The sequence below is a fragment of the Vulpes vulpes genome, chromosome X (genome assembly GCF_048418805.1).
Source record: "Vulpes vulpes isolate BD-2025 chromosome X, VulVul3, whole genome shotgun sequence".
In the NCBI taxonomy this organism is placed as follows: Eukaryota; Metazoa; Chordata; class Mammalia; order Carnivora; family Canidae; genus Vulpes; species Vulpes vulpes.
In genome coordinates, this window is record NC_132796.1 from 72,828,241 (window position 1) to 72,841,041 (window position 12,801).

Consider the following 12,801-nt stretch of genomic DNA (forward strand, 5'->3'; position numbering starts at 1 on the left):
AAGATGGAGGTGAAATAAAGGCATTTTCAGACAAACAAAACAATGAATGTTTCATATTCCTATTATATGATCCAGTTATCATGCTTCTTGGTAGTTACCCAAATACATTGAAAATATTTGTCCACTCTAAAACGTGCATGCAAAAATTTATAGCAGTTTTATTCATAAGTGCTAAAACTTGGATACAATCATTACATCATGGTGACTACAGTAAATAACAGTATATTGTATACTTGAAATTTGCTGAGATAGTACATACCAAGAGTTCCCTGTCCAAGAAAGGGGTAACAATGTTAATTAGTATGATTATGGTAGTCATTCTACTGTGTATATCAAAAAATTATGTTGTACCACCTACATATATACAATTATTACCTGTCAACTATATCCCAATAAAGCTGAAATAAAAGACCCACAATAGGTAAGTGAATAAACTCTGGTACATCCATATAATGCAGTATTATTCAGTGATAAAGAAAAGAATTACTGAGTTGCAAAGAGACATTCAGGAACCTAAAAGCATGTTGCTACATGGAAAAAAAAACACTTTGAAAAGGCTAACTACTGTATGATTCCAATTGCCACATATAATATTTTGGAAAAGGCAAGACTATGGAAACCCTAAAAAGATCGTTTGCCAGGATTTGGGGGGAGTGAAGGAAAGAAGGATAAATAGAGCAAAAGGGCATCTTAGGACAATGAAAGTATTCTCTGTGTTACAGTAATGATGGACCTGTCATTATGTTTGTCAAAAATACAATATAAAGAGTGAACTGGGATGTAAACTATGGATTAAAATAATCATGAATCAATATTGATTGTTTCATCAGTTGTAACAGATGGACCACAATAATACAAGACGTAAATGATAGGGGAAACCAAGATCAGGGTGCAGGTGGTGGGGATAAGGAGTATGCAGGAACTCTCTATGCTTTCCAATTTTATTCTAAGTGCAAAACTGAGGTAAACATTAAAATTTATTAATTTAAATTAGTAAGGGATGTTTCACCAGCACACCCATTCTAAAGGAAATATTTAAGTGTATTCTTTAAGTAGAAAAAGAACCACCCATGATCAAACAAAGATAAGGATGTAATGAAGAGTGACATATAGGATACATGTGTGGGTATATTTAAATGATACTGGTTTTATAAAGTGATACTAAAAATAACAATGTCTTTTGAGGTTAAAAAATAAATTATATCAATAATTACATTAAATAAAGGTGAACTAAAAGGTACAATTTTATGGTGTGCCTGGGTGACTCAGTTGATTGAGTGTTCAACTCTTGATTTTGGCTCAGGTCATGATCTCAGGGTCACAGGATCAAGCCTTGCCTTTGGGCTCTATGTTCAGCGGGGAGACTGCTGGAGATTCTGTCTCTCTCTCTCTTTCTCTCTCTCTCCCCCTTTTCCCCTCCCCACCAAAGATAAAGAAATAAATATTTTAAAAAGGGACAACTGTGAAGCTGAATTTAAAGAGAAAACTATTAGGCTGCATCAACAGATATAGCATAAAAATTAAAGCACAGGAATTTTATAGGATGTAGCTATAATAATATTAAAAATGTAGACATAAAGGGAATAAACATTAGAAATAGGGAACTTTCATAAAGTTAAGGGTCAATCCATCGTGATATTATAATCCTACATTCGTGTATTCCAAATAACATAGTTCCAAGACATAGAAAGGATAAATTGTATAAGTAAAAGGACTAGTTAAAAAAACACAAGGTGGTAGGCATTAACATGAGTCTTTTGATAAGTGTTAGAACAAACAGAAAAATCCAGTTGACATATGGAAAATTTGAAACAAATAACTAATAAACTTAACCTCATTGACATAGAATAGTAAAATAAACAATTAAAGAATGTTCATTCTTTATTATATACATTTATATACAATATTAGAAACATTTTTTTCAAGTGAATATAGAACATGGAACATTTTTCATGAGAACAAATTTCTCAATGCATTGCAAGCAACTGAAATCAACAATATTGTTAAAAACAAAACGAAAGGCCCAAAGTGGAGTCATTTCTGCTAAGAACCAAGTTACCAAGTCAAGTTGTACCTTAATTATATTTTTGACCTCCCCCAGAAGTGTAATCTTGGACAAGTCAGTCAGGAGCTACCTGATCAGCACTAGTGAAGTAGTCTACCTGGTAGACCCCTGCAATTCCCCTAAAGGAAAGCAATCTTTGTACAACAAATCCACTTTTTGCTAGTATAACTTTCTTGTTTTTGCTCCTTTCTACCTATAGGCCTTTCATTTTGTATAATTCCTTGGAGCTCCTTTCTATCTGCTAAATGGGATGCTGACTGATTCATGATTCAATGAATAAAGTCAATAAGATCTTCAATATTTACTCAGTTGAATTTTGATTTTTAACAGTATATTCCTCAATAACAGTGAAATTATGCTAACAATTTAGATATATATAATATATATACTATAGAAAATTTTTAAATAATTTTGAAATTAGGCAATACAGTTTCAACTTTTAAAATAAGCTTTAAATTCAATGTCCTCCAGCCAAAGAACACAGGAATACACTTGAAGTTGAGTAAGCTGTATCCATTGCTCTTTGTTTTGCGAGACAACATACAGCATGCAGAACCATGGGACATCTCGGTTAGAGGGTATTAAAATAGATTTAGTGTAGTATTTGAGGTTGTGTTACACTACTTTATGGAAAATTTAAAGCAGTGATATTTTGGATTTAAAAATTTTTGGTAAAATACAGACAGCATAACATTTACCATTTTAAGCATTTTATTTTTTAAAAGATTATTTATTTGAGAGAGAGAGAGAGAGAGAGAGAGATTGAGTGGGGAGAGGGGACAGAGAGAGGAGAAGCAGGCTCCCTGCTGAGCAGAGGGCTCCATGGAGTGGGGGCTTGATCCTAGGCTCTGGGATCATGACCTGAGCCAAAGGCAGACCTTAACTGACTGAGCCACCCAGGTCCCCCCCCCCTTTTTTTAGCATTTTAAAGCATATAATTAAGTGGCATTAAGTATACCCAAAATGTTATACAACCGTCATCATTATCTAGTTTCAGGAATTATTCAGAAACTTCATACCATTAATCACTCACTACCATTTCTCCTCCATCCAGTTTCTGGCAATCACTAATCTGCTTTCTGTCACTGTTGTTTACCTATCCTGGATATTTTACATAAATGACTTCTTTTCATTTAGGAATGTTTCCAAGGTTAGTCCATGTTTTAGCTATTTTTTATTGTGGAAAATGTCACATAACATAAAATTCACCTTTTTAACCATTTTAAAGTATACAATTTAGTGGTATTTAGTATAATCAAATTTTGTACAACCATCACCATTATCTAGTTCCAGAACATTTTCATCACCCCAAAAGCATTCTCATATCTGCCATATCTATTAAGCAGTCATGCCCCATTTCTCCCCTTCCCTAGCCTCTGGCAAACACTAATCTACTTTCTTTTTTTTTTTTTTTTTTTTTTTACTAATCTACTTTCTAGATCTGTGGATTCTGGATGTTTCATATAAATGAAATCATTCTATATATGGTCCTTTGTGACTTCATTTAGCATGTTTTCAAGGTTCATTTAGGATGTAGCATGTACCAGTGCTTCATTCCTTTTTATGGCTAAATAATATTCCACGGCATGTATATACTATATTTTGTTTATCCATTCATCTGTCAATGGGCATTTGGGTTGCTTCCACCTTTTTGCTATTGTGAATAATGCTGCAGTGAACATTGGTGTATAAATATCTGTTTGGGTCCATGCTTTCAATTCTTTTGGGCATATACATAGAAATAGAATTGCTGGATCATATGGTAAATTATGTTTAATTTTTTGAGGAACTGCCATATTATTTTCCACAATTGCTGCCCCATTTTTGCATTCCCACTAGCAATACACAAGAGTTTCTCCACATCTTTTCCAACACTTGTTATGTTATATGGGTTTTTTTGTTTTGTGTGGTTTTTTAAAAAGATTTTATTTATTTATTCATGAGAAACACACAGAAAGAGAGGCAGAGACATACGCAGAGGGAGAAGCAGGTTCCACACAGGAAGCCTGATGTGGGAATTAATCCCAGGACTCCAGGATCACACCCTGGGCCAAAGGCAAGCACTAAACCGCTGAGCCATCCAGGGATCTCTGTTTTGAGTTGTTTTAATATAGCCATTCTAATGGGTATAGAGTGGTATCTCCCTGTAGTTTTTTTTTTAAGATTTTATTTATTTGAGAAAGAGAGTGCGCGAGCACAAATAGGCAGAGTGGCAGGCAGAGGGAGAGGGAGAAACAGGCTCTCTGCTTAGCAAAAAGCCCAATGTGGGTCTAGATCCCAGTACTCTGGGATCATGAGCTGAACCGAAGGCAGATGTTTAACTGACTGAGCCACCCAGGTGCCCTCCCTATGGTTTTTAATTTGCATTTCCCTAATGATTTCTGATGTTGGTCATCTTTTCATATGCTTATTGGTCTTTTATATATCTTCTTTGGGGAAGCCCCTATCCAAATGCTTTATGTTTTAATTGGATCTTTTTTTTGTCTTTTTGTTATTGAGTTGTAAGAATTCTTTATATATTCCGGATCCAAGTTTCTTATTAGACATATTTTTCATAAAAATAGACAACCAAATTATCAAATTTATTTAAAAATTCAAAGGACCTGGAAGAGCAATAGCAATATTGGAAAAGAAAAACAATGTTGAAGGTCTTACATTGCTGATTTTTAAGCTATAAATGAGGCATTGGTATAAGGACATAAACATGGATTAATGCAGCAAGATAGAGTCTAGAAATAGACAAATATAAGCCATCAATTGATTTTTTTAAAAGGTACTCAGATAATATAGTGATCAAGGGAATGGGCAGTCAGTCCTTCTAACAAATAAAGCTGGTTCTACTGTATATTTATTTTTTGGGGGGGGGGGCGGGAAATGAACCTAGATCCTTACCATACATTTTACAGAAAATTTACTTGAAATTTATTGTGGACTTCAAAATAAGAGCTCGAACTATAAAGTGTCTACAAGACAATGTAGGAGAAATTCTTTGTAACTTTGAGGTAGAAAAGATTTCTTAGGGACGCCTGGGTGGCTCAGTGGTTGAGTGTCTACCTTTGGCTCAGGGCGTGATCCTGGTGTCCTGGGTTTGAGTCCTATATTGGGCTCCCTGTGAGAAGCCTGCTTCTCCCTCTGCCTATGTCTCTCTTTCATGAATAATCAAAAAAAAAATCTTAAAAAAAGAAAAGATTTTTAGGACAAAAAATCATGAACCCTAAGAGAAAAAAAGAATTAGACATCTTAAAATGTTTTGCTCCTAGAAAGACAACATTAAGATGATGAAAATACTTGCAAGAGATATCTAACAAAGGATTTATATGCAGAATATATTTTAAAAGTTACAAATCAAAAAAAATTAAAATTTACAAATCAATAATATGAAGACAGACAATCCAATATAAAATCAAATATAAAATATTTAAAAATCCAATAAAATCCAATCCAATGTAAAATGCAAAACAAATGTAATATCAAATGTGCAAACAACAGTGGATTTGTCACAAAAGGAGATATATAAATGGCCAATGAGCACATAAAGGGATATTCAACATTATTTATCATCATGGAAATGCAAATTAAAACTAAAATGAGAAACTTATATGAAATCTCGATAATTTCTAAATCTATTTTAATTTTTTAAAGATTTTATTTATTTATTCATGAGACACAGAGAGGCAGAGACTTAGGCAGAGGGAGAAACAGGCTCCCTGAGGGAAGCCCAATGTGGGACCCGATCCCAGGACCCCGAAACCATGCCCTGAGCCAAAGGCAAATGCTCAACCACTGAGCCACCCAGGCGTCCCTAATTCCTAATTTTAAAAAGGCTGACCAAAAAAAAAAAAAAAAAAAAGGCTGACAGGGACAGGGCAGCCCCGGTGGCTCTGCGGTTTAGCGCCACCTTCAGCCCAGGGCGTGATCCTGGAGACCCGGATAGAGTCCCATGTTGGGCTCCCTGCATGGAGCCTGCTTTTCCCTCTGCCTGTTTTTGCCTCTTTCTCTCTGTGTGTATCTCTCATGAATAAATAAGTAAAATCCTTAAAAAAATAAAATAAAAAGGCTGACATATCAGGTGCTGGAAAGAGTGTGATGCAATTTGAAATCACATGCATTTTTGTTGGGAATATAAAACAGTACGGCAATTTCAGACAATGGTTGTGTAGTTTATTATAAAATTAAAAATATACTTACTATAATATATATAAATATCACTCCCAAATATCAATTCCACTCCACTGTGAGATCTTTTAAAAATAATACTGAATTTTTCATGAATATAATATAATTACTGTAGAAATGTGGGAAATACAGGTTATAAAACTATGGGGAAAACTATAATCGAAATCATAAATACAATCACTCCTGATTTTTGCTTTTCTTTGCACATACTATTTCCCTATATAATTTATATTCTGGATAAAATTGTTTTAGAGAATATATTTTTTCACTTGGCATCATTTCATAAGAGTTTTCCCTATGTCATTAAAGTTTTCCTAAACATAATTTTAAGAAAGCAAATTGCAAACTACTATAAATAAACAAGTAGAAAAATCTTTGAACCAAGAAATGGTGGAAACAGAAGCTTTGGGGGAAATAGGGGCCTCAAGATAGTGTGTTTTTAAAATGGGAGAAAAAAAAACAGCATGTTTTATGCTGCTGAAAAGATAACTGATTACAATGAAATAAGTATAATGAAATCTTTTCTTGAAAAATGTGTGTGTGTGTATATGTGTGTAAATATATATACACATATTGGCATTGATAAAAGTCTGGGAGGGTATATATCAAAATGTTAGGAGTATTTATCAGTGTTAGGAAATGCAATATATATATTTTTAATTTTCCATATAATTCTACTGTGAACATATATAACTTATGTAATAAAAAATAAGTTAAAGGATATGGAAGAGACACATTCCTAGCAATTTCAATAGAAAAAATACAGTAGAGGGATCCCTGGGCGGCGCAGCGGTTTGGCGCCTGCCTTTGGCCCAGGGCGCAATCCTGAGACCCGGGATCGAATCCCACATCGGGCTCTGGTGCATGGAGCCTGCTTCTCCCTCTGCTTCTGTCTCTGCCCCTCCCTCTCTCTCTCTCTGTGTGACTATCATAAATAAATAAATTAAAAAAAAAAAAGAAAAAATACAATAGAAAAGAAGCTGAACCATTTTTGGGATAAGGAACATTTCTTTTTTTTTTTTTAAGGATTCATTTATTTATTTTTGAGAGAGAGTCAAGAGAGGCAGAGGGAGAAAATATTCAAGCAGACTCCCTGCTGAGCACAGAGCCTGATACAGGGCTCAGTCTCACTACCCATGAGATAATGATCTGAGCTGAAACTAAGAGTTGGACACTTAACTGACTGAGACACACAGGTGCCCCTAAGGAGCAGTTCTAAAGCAACCTATGGATTCATTTAAAAGTATGATCGTGAGAACTATCTCACTGTTCTCTGTTTCCTCCAATGGATGTGCCCAAATCTGGAACCTCTCCAAAACAATAAAGGTGCCCAAGAAATAGAATGTATATCTCCCATAATCATTGTTTTCAATAGGTACCCCTTCTATTCTTTGAGTGTTTTATAAGTATCAACAGTGCTGTTCCACATCTGATTTCTGTATGGATTCAAATACATTCTCCTAAATGGAAAGCATTATCTTTGGTAGTAGTAGTAGTACTAGAATAGCATTTATTATGGACTTACTTAGTAAACTACATTGTGAATCGCACAGGAAAAGTGTGTAAAGAAGTATTAGAAGCTTGTCCTTCAAATCTGGAGGGTAAGCCACCTCCCCTCACTAATGTTATTGCAGAATTAGAAATATTCCTAAACAAACAAAAAGGACTCTCTCACTGTCTTTTCCTGACACAGTGGCCCAGCTTAGAATCCAAGGGTGTAGGCCTGCAGAGTTTTAGCATTCCTAAGAACATGTGGTATAGGTTTCTTTTTTTTTTTTTTTTTTTTTGGTATAGGTTTTTAAATATCCTATGATTCTAAGGAATATATTAAATTAAATTTTATTTTTGAGTGGTTAATACAAACATGGGGTTCCAAATTCAAAAAGCACAAAAGTTCACACAGGTAAGTCTTCAAGTCTCATTCCACTTTCTCTGCAAATAGGTTACCCTTCAAAAAAGGCAAGCACTGTTACCAGTTACTTGTTGATATTAACAGGGATATTCAATGTATACATATATGTAGTAAAGTATCATTAAGCAAATGATGGCACAATAAACATTGCTATGCACCCTGTTTTCTTCACTTAAAAATTGTTTTGGACATCATTCCATATCAGTATACATAGATAGAGCTGCTCTTTCTTTTTAACAGCTGCATATTACAGGGAGATACACCACAATTTTACTATTTATAATTATTTAGAATCTTTCCAATCTTTTACTATTAAAAATTCTGCAGTGAATATTTTTTTACATATAGTATTTTGCAATGTACAAATATTACATTAGGATAGATTCTTTAAGTATAATTGCTGGTCAATAGTTACGTGCATTTGTGCACGTGTCCCTTGACTTGTCTTTTTAATGAACAGTCTTGTCATTTGTTTTTCTACTGGATTGTTGGTCATTATCTTTTCTTTTTAAGTTCATAGGGGTTTGTACTATATTAGGGAGCTTAGTAAGGCATAATTCTAAACATGAATAGAAGACCAAAAAAGAGGGAGTCCCTGGGTGGCTCAGGGGTTTAGCGCCTGCCTTTGGCCCAGGGCATGATCCTGGAGTCCTGGGATGGAGTCCCACATCAGGCTCCCTGCATGCAGCCTGCTTCTCCCTCTGCCTGTGTCTCTGCCTTTCTCTCTCCTCTGTGTCTTTCATGAATAAATAAATAAAATCTTTAAAAAAAAAAGAAGACCAAAAAAGAGTAACAAAGCACCAAATCCAAATTATATGTATCCACCAAATGTTATTACAGTATGAGATATTAAGATACCCCAAGTTTCTTTCTAAAATATATTTTAGTAAATTCTTGCTTCCTCCCTCCTCTATTGAAAAATCACATATAAAGCATCTCCTGTGTGGGAGACTCTAGGCTACGCTCTGGGGTTACAGACATCAAAGACAAAGACATACTTTTAGGCAGGCATTGATCTATAATCAACAGAAGATATCGTGGAATTCTCATGAGTCAATGGTCTTCACTTCCTTCAACTATTAACTTTGTCTTCCATGTATGACACTGAGAATACAGTGGTGAACAAGACTGAGAAAGTGGCCCTTCCTTCATGGAACTTACAGTCTAATTCAAATTCCCTCCTGACAGCGCTTGGAATGCAAATTCAAAGAATTTTATATATTCAGGGAGAAAGCATATGCATTCATTAGGCAGGTGAGAGAAAAGGAGGCAGGAGAGCAGCTAGGATCTGCCTTGAGAAGTACATGGGTAGTATCCCTTTCCTTAGATAGAAATGTGGAAGAGAAGCCAGACCATCCCTAACTAGCGCCTGACACCTGGCCATGAGGTGACAGATAGGAAGGATTGCATGACCGGTTTGGATCCTTACAGAGACAGGCCCTTTTTCTTGAGCAACTGTAGGGACCTAGAAATGGCACAGTGTGCTACCATTTCAAGTGAGAAAAAAAGCAGCGTGGCATAAATAATGACTTTGCACAGATCAGTGGTTTGTTTCTTTGTGTTAGAGGGCAAGGTCTGCTTTCCTTTAGAACAGAAACAGTGGCGAGGCCTCCACGGGAACCCCTTCCCACCTTCTTCCCTTCCACGGCCCCATAAGCAATGAAAAAATTTGGGAAGGCCACCATAGAACCCCCAACATAGGTGGTTTACAGGTACAAGGTTATTTGATGAGTAAGCTTCTTTCATGAGTACAGAGTTGTTACCCTCTTGTGCATGCTCAAGACCATGCATATTTAGGTGCAAGAAATATTGTGGACAGGTGGAGAGGCAGGGCGTGAGAATGGGATAGGTACACACAAGAGTATTTGGAATTAAGATGCTTCTCTCCGTTACTGCTTTCCCCATATCTTTATCCCATTTTGTCTTGACTATTTCAGTACAAGAAACATGGTAGGCAATAAGATGAGAAACTGAGAAGATAGCAATAAAAGCCCATGATGTTTGATATTGTTCAGCAAGTCAGACCAGAGTAGTCTTCCAGACGCCAAGCCCACAGTATCCCATTTTGTGCAGAGAATTAAGTGCTTGGCGTTTCAGCTTGAGGTGTCTTCTCTCATTGACGGCTTTTGGAATAGATTAGAATGTACCCTCTTCCCTCAGTCTTGAGCCTCTTTGTCAACCCTCTCATCCCCTCCCCCAACCCGCCTCTTTAGGTGGACCAAGGACTTTGGAAAGTGTGTAAGACACTGAGGTATCCCTCCGCATGGTCGGGCCAGAGTGGAGTCAGCGACGCCACCGCCTGATAATCCACATGCGCTTCAGTTCAAGAAAAAAAAAGTGTTGGCTTGGTTGGGGGAAGATCCTGAAAGAAGGGAACTAATGCTGAGACCCTTTAGTGTTGGTCTGCTTCTCTCTGTATCGCGCCGCTTCTTCTACGTTCAGATGCCGCTCCAGCTCTTACCAGGATGAGAAAAGGCTAGAGTTGCGCTCACCGACAGAGGGCGCAGTGGCGCTATACAAAGCTTAGTATCACTCCGCTTCTGTAAGGCCGGATCGCCTTACACAACTCTCCAGAGACTGCGGCTGCGGATATGGTTACGGGGACGTGGCAAAGCAAAGTCTGCGGAGGAGAAGGTAGCTGTTAATTAGTCACTAGACGTGGGTATCGGAGGAGCTTTGGGTAGGGGAGGAAGGGAATACCAAAAAGTGGCAATTGTTTGCCAGTTACGGCCCTTAATATGACAAAGCAGGTTTCACGTCTGAAATCCCAGGTGCCGGGCCAATCCCCAAACACAGTCGCCGCCATTGTCTCGAGTCCTCGTGTCCAGCTGACTGTCCGTCCCTCTTTCTGTAGGGCACAGCACCCCTTGAGGCAAGGAAATAAGAGAACTGCCTCTGATCCAAGCAGAGCAGGTCAGTGAGAAGGCGGGCATCTCTTGGGAGTGTGGATATGGGTATCAGAGAGAAATCTGGGAAAAGTGATCTATCTGGTCGTGGGGCGCGGGCGGTGAAAGGGAGAGGGGGTCGGTTAATTTGAGTGGCACGCAACTATAAATTTAAAATGATCTTGCTAGCTTGATTTCCAGACACTAACTCCACCTCCGACCGTATTTGGGAAGGTAAAGGAGTATAGTAGCGGCTTCTAGCGGAGAAATGGCGGTTTGTATAGTAGAAGGAGGGGCTGTTGCTGTAGGTGAGCGTGGTTGTCAGGGGAACCCTGGGAGGGAGAGTGTAAAAGGAAGTTTCAAGTGTTTGATAATCAAGGCCCTGGATTAGAAAATGGTCTCATGTCCTGGTTACTAGTCTGACCATTAATAACCAAGTCTCTCTCACTGCCTTTTTGTTTGGTCTTTGGGTGTGTAGCATGCGTTTACATATTTAGGTCTGTTCCGAAGTTTTCGGTACAGATGTTTTTGTAAAGATCTGTAGAGGGCCTTGGACCTCAGAGGGAGGGGATAAGAAAAGGACGCTTGGCCTAATTTCTGTGGAGTGGGCAGTGTTTGGAGTTGGTAGATGGCTAAGACTAGAACAGGCAGGAATCTAGGTGAAACTCCAGATCTCCTTTCTACATGCTTTGTAAACAGTCCTCCCTTACTCCTGCTGTGTTGCAGAAAATGATAGGCTTTAGGGAGAGGAAGGAAACAAACGCTTGGATGAAATTTGGAGATAATACTTTTCATTTATTTGCAGCCAATTTCCATGGCTTGTCTGAGCATTCCATCTCTACTACCACCACCACTATCTTGTTAGGGATGTTGGAGTTGTCTGTGTAGGGGAATTGTCAGACTTTAGGAGTGGAGCAGAGGAACATGAAGGGAGAGGGAGGAAGAAAGGGACACAAACTTTTGTCAAACAGGTACCTGTCTCCAGAAAGGATAGGTGTCCCAGGTGCCGATCTCTCCTAAGGAATTAGTCTCCATTGTCTCATGTGTCTTCATTTACTTATCACCACATTTGTGACTCTCTGGCTATGGACCCATCTCCAGGTCTGTGGAACTCTGTTGTGAAGGTTTACAAATGGTAACCCAGCTTGAACCTAGGAAATAATGAAAAGAAACATGCCCTGTATCTGTTAACGATTGGTGTGAGGGTAGACAGGAGAAGATTGAGACTAGGGAATTCTATTCTCTTTTGTTTTGCCAGTTTACTAACCCCTCTTTGGTTCCCTGCTGATTTAGATAGGAGTCTTTGAAAGCTTTGGGAGTATAGAAGGGTAACACTTGTTTTTCCGATTTCCCACTTGCTTTTCCTATTTTTATGCTTCACCTAAGCCAATTTTAAACTAGAGAAATGAAAGGACAGTCACTGAATAGTAAGATGGTGGGCAACAGGGAGAAGGAGGATCAGTCCTGAATTAGGGTGATGGTGGTATGGGACCAGAAGGAGGGAAACTTTACACAAACTACAAATATAGGACTAGACCAAGGACCAAGATCTTTCTACCATGAGGTCAGTGTCCATATCCTCCGATTTGTTTATTTGTCCATTGATCTGCCTGTAGGTCTGCCATAGGGCTTGTCAACATCGGAAGCAAGGAAAGGAGGAGAAAATTACTCCAGATCAGTGAAGTTTGGTATGAATATGGAGACTTCCTCAGTAGACGTGTAGGATGAAGTAGTAGTCCAGCAGGGATAAAAAGCCAGTCTAG

At 37.8% G+C, this 12,801-nt stretch overlaps 1 protein-coding gene across 3 annotated transcripts in view; it reads left to right on the forward strand.

Annotated features, from left to right (window-relative positions):
• The first annotated feature begins 10,678 nt into the window (after nt 1-10,678).
• Nucleotides 10,679-12,801, forward strand: part of ARMCX5 (armadillo repeat containing X-linked 5) — a 39,351-nt gene continuing 37,228 nt past the window's right edge. Inside the window, exons 1-2 of one of the 3 annotated variants that reach the window (XM_025988149.2) lie at nt 10,679-10,787; nt 11,008-11,066. The gene's annotated coding sequence lies outside the window, so the exon portion shown is untranslated. The remainder of the gene's footprint in view (nt 10,788-11,007; nt 11,067-12,801) is intronic. The other 2 variants (XM_072743884.1, XM_072743885.1) reach the window with 2 other exon arrangements.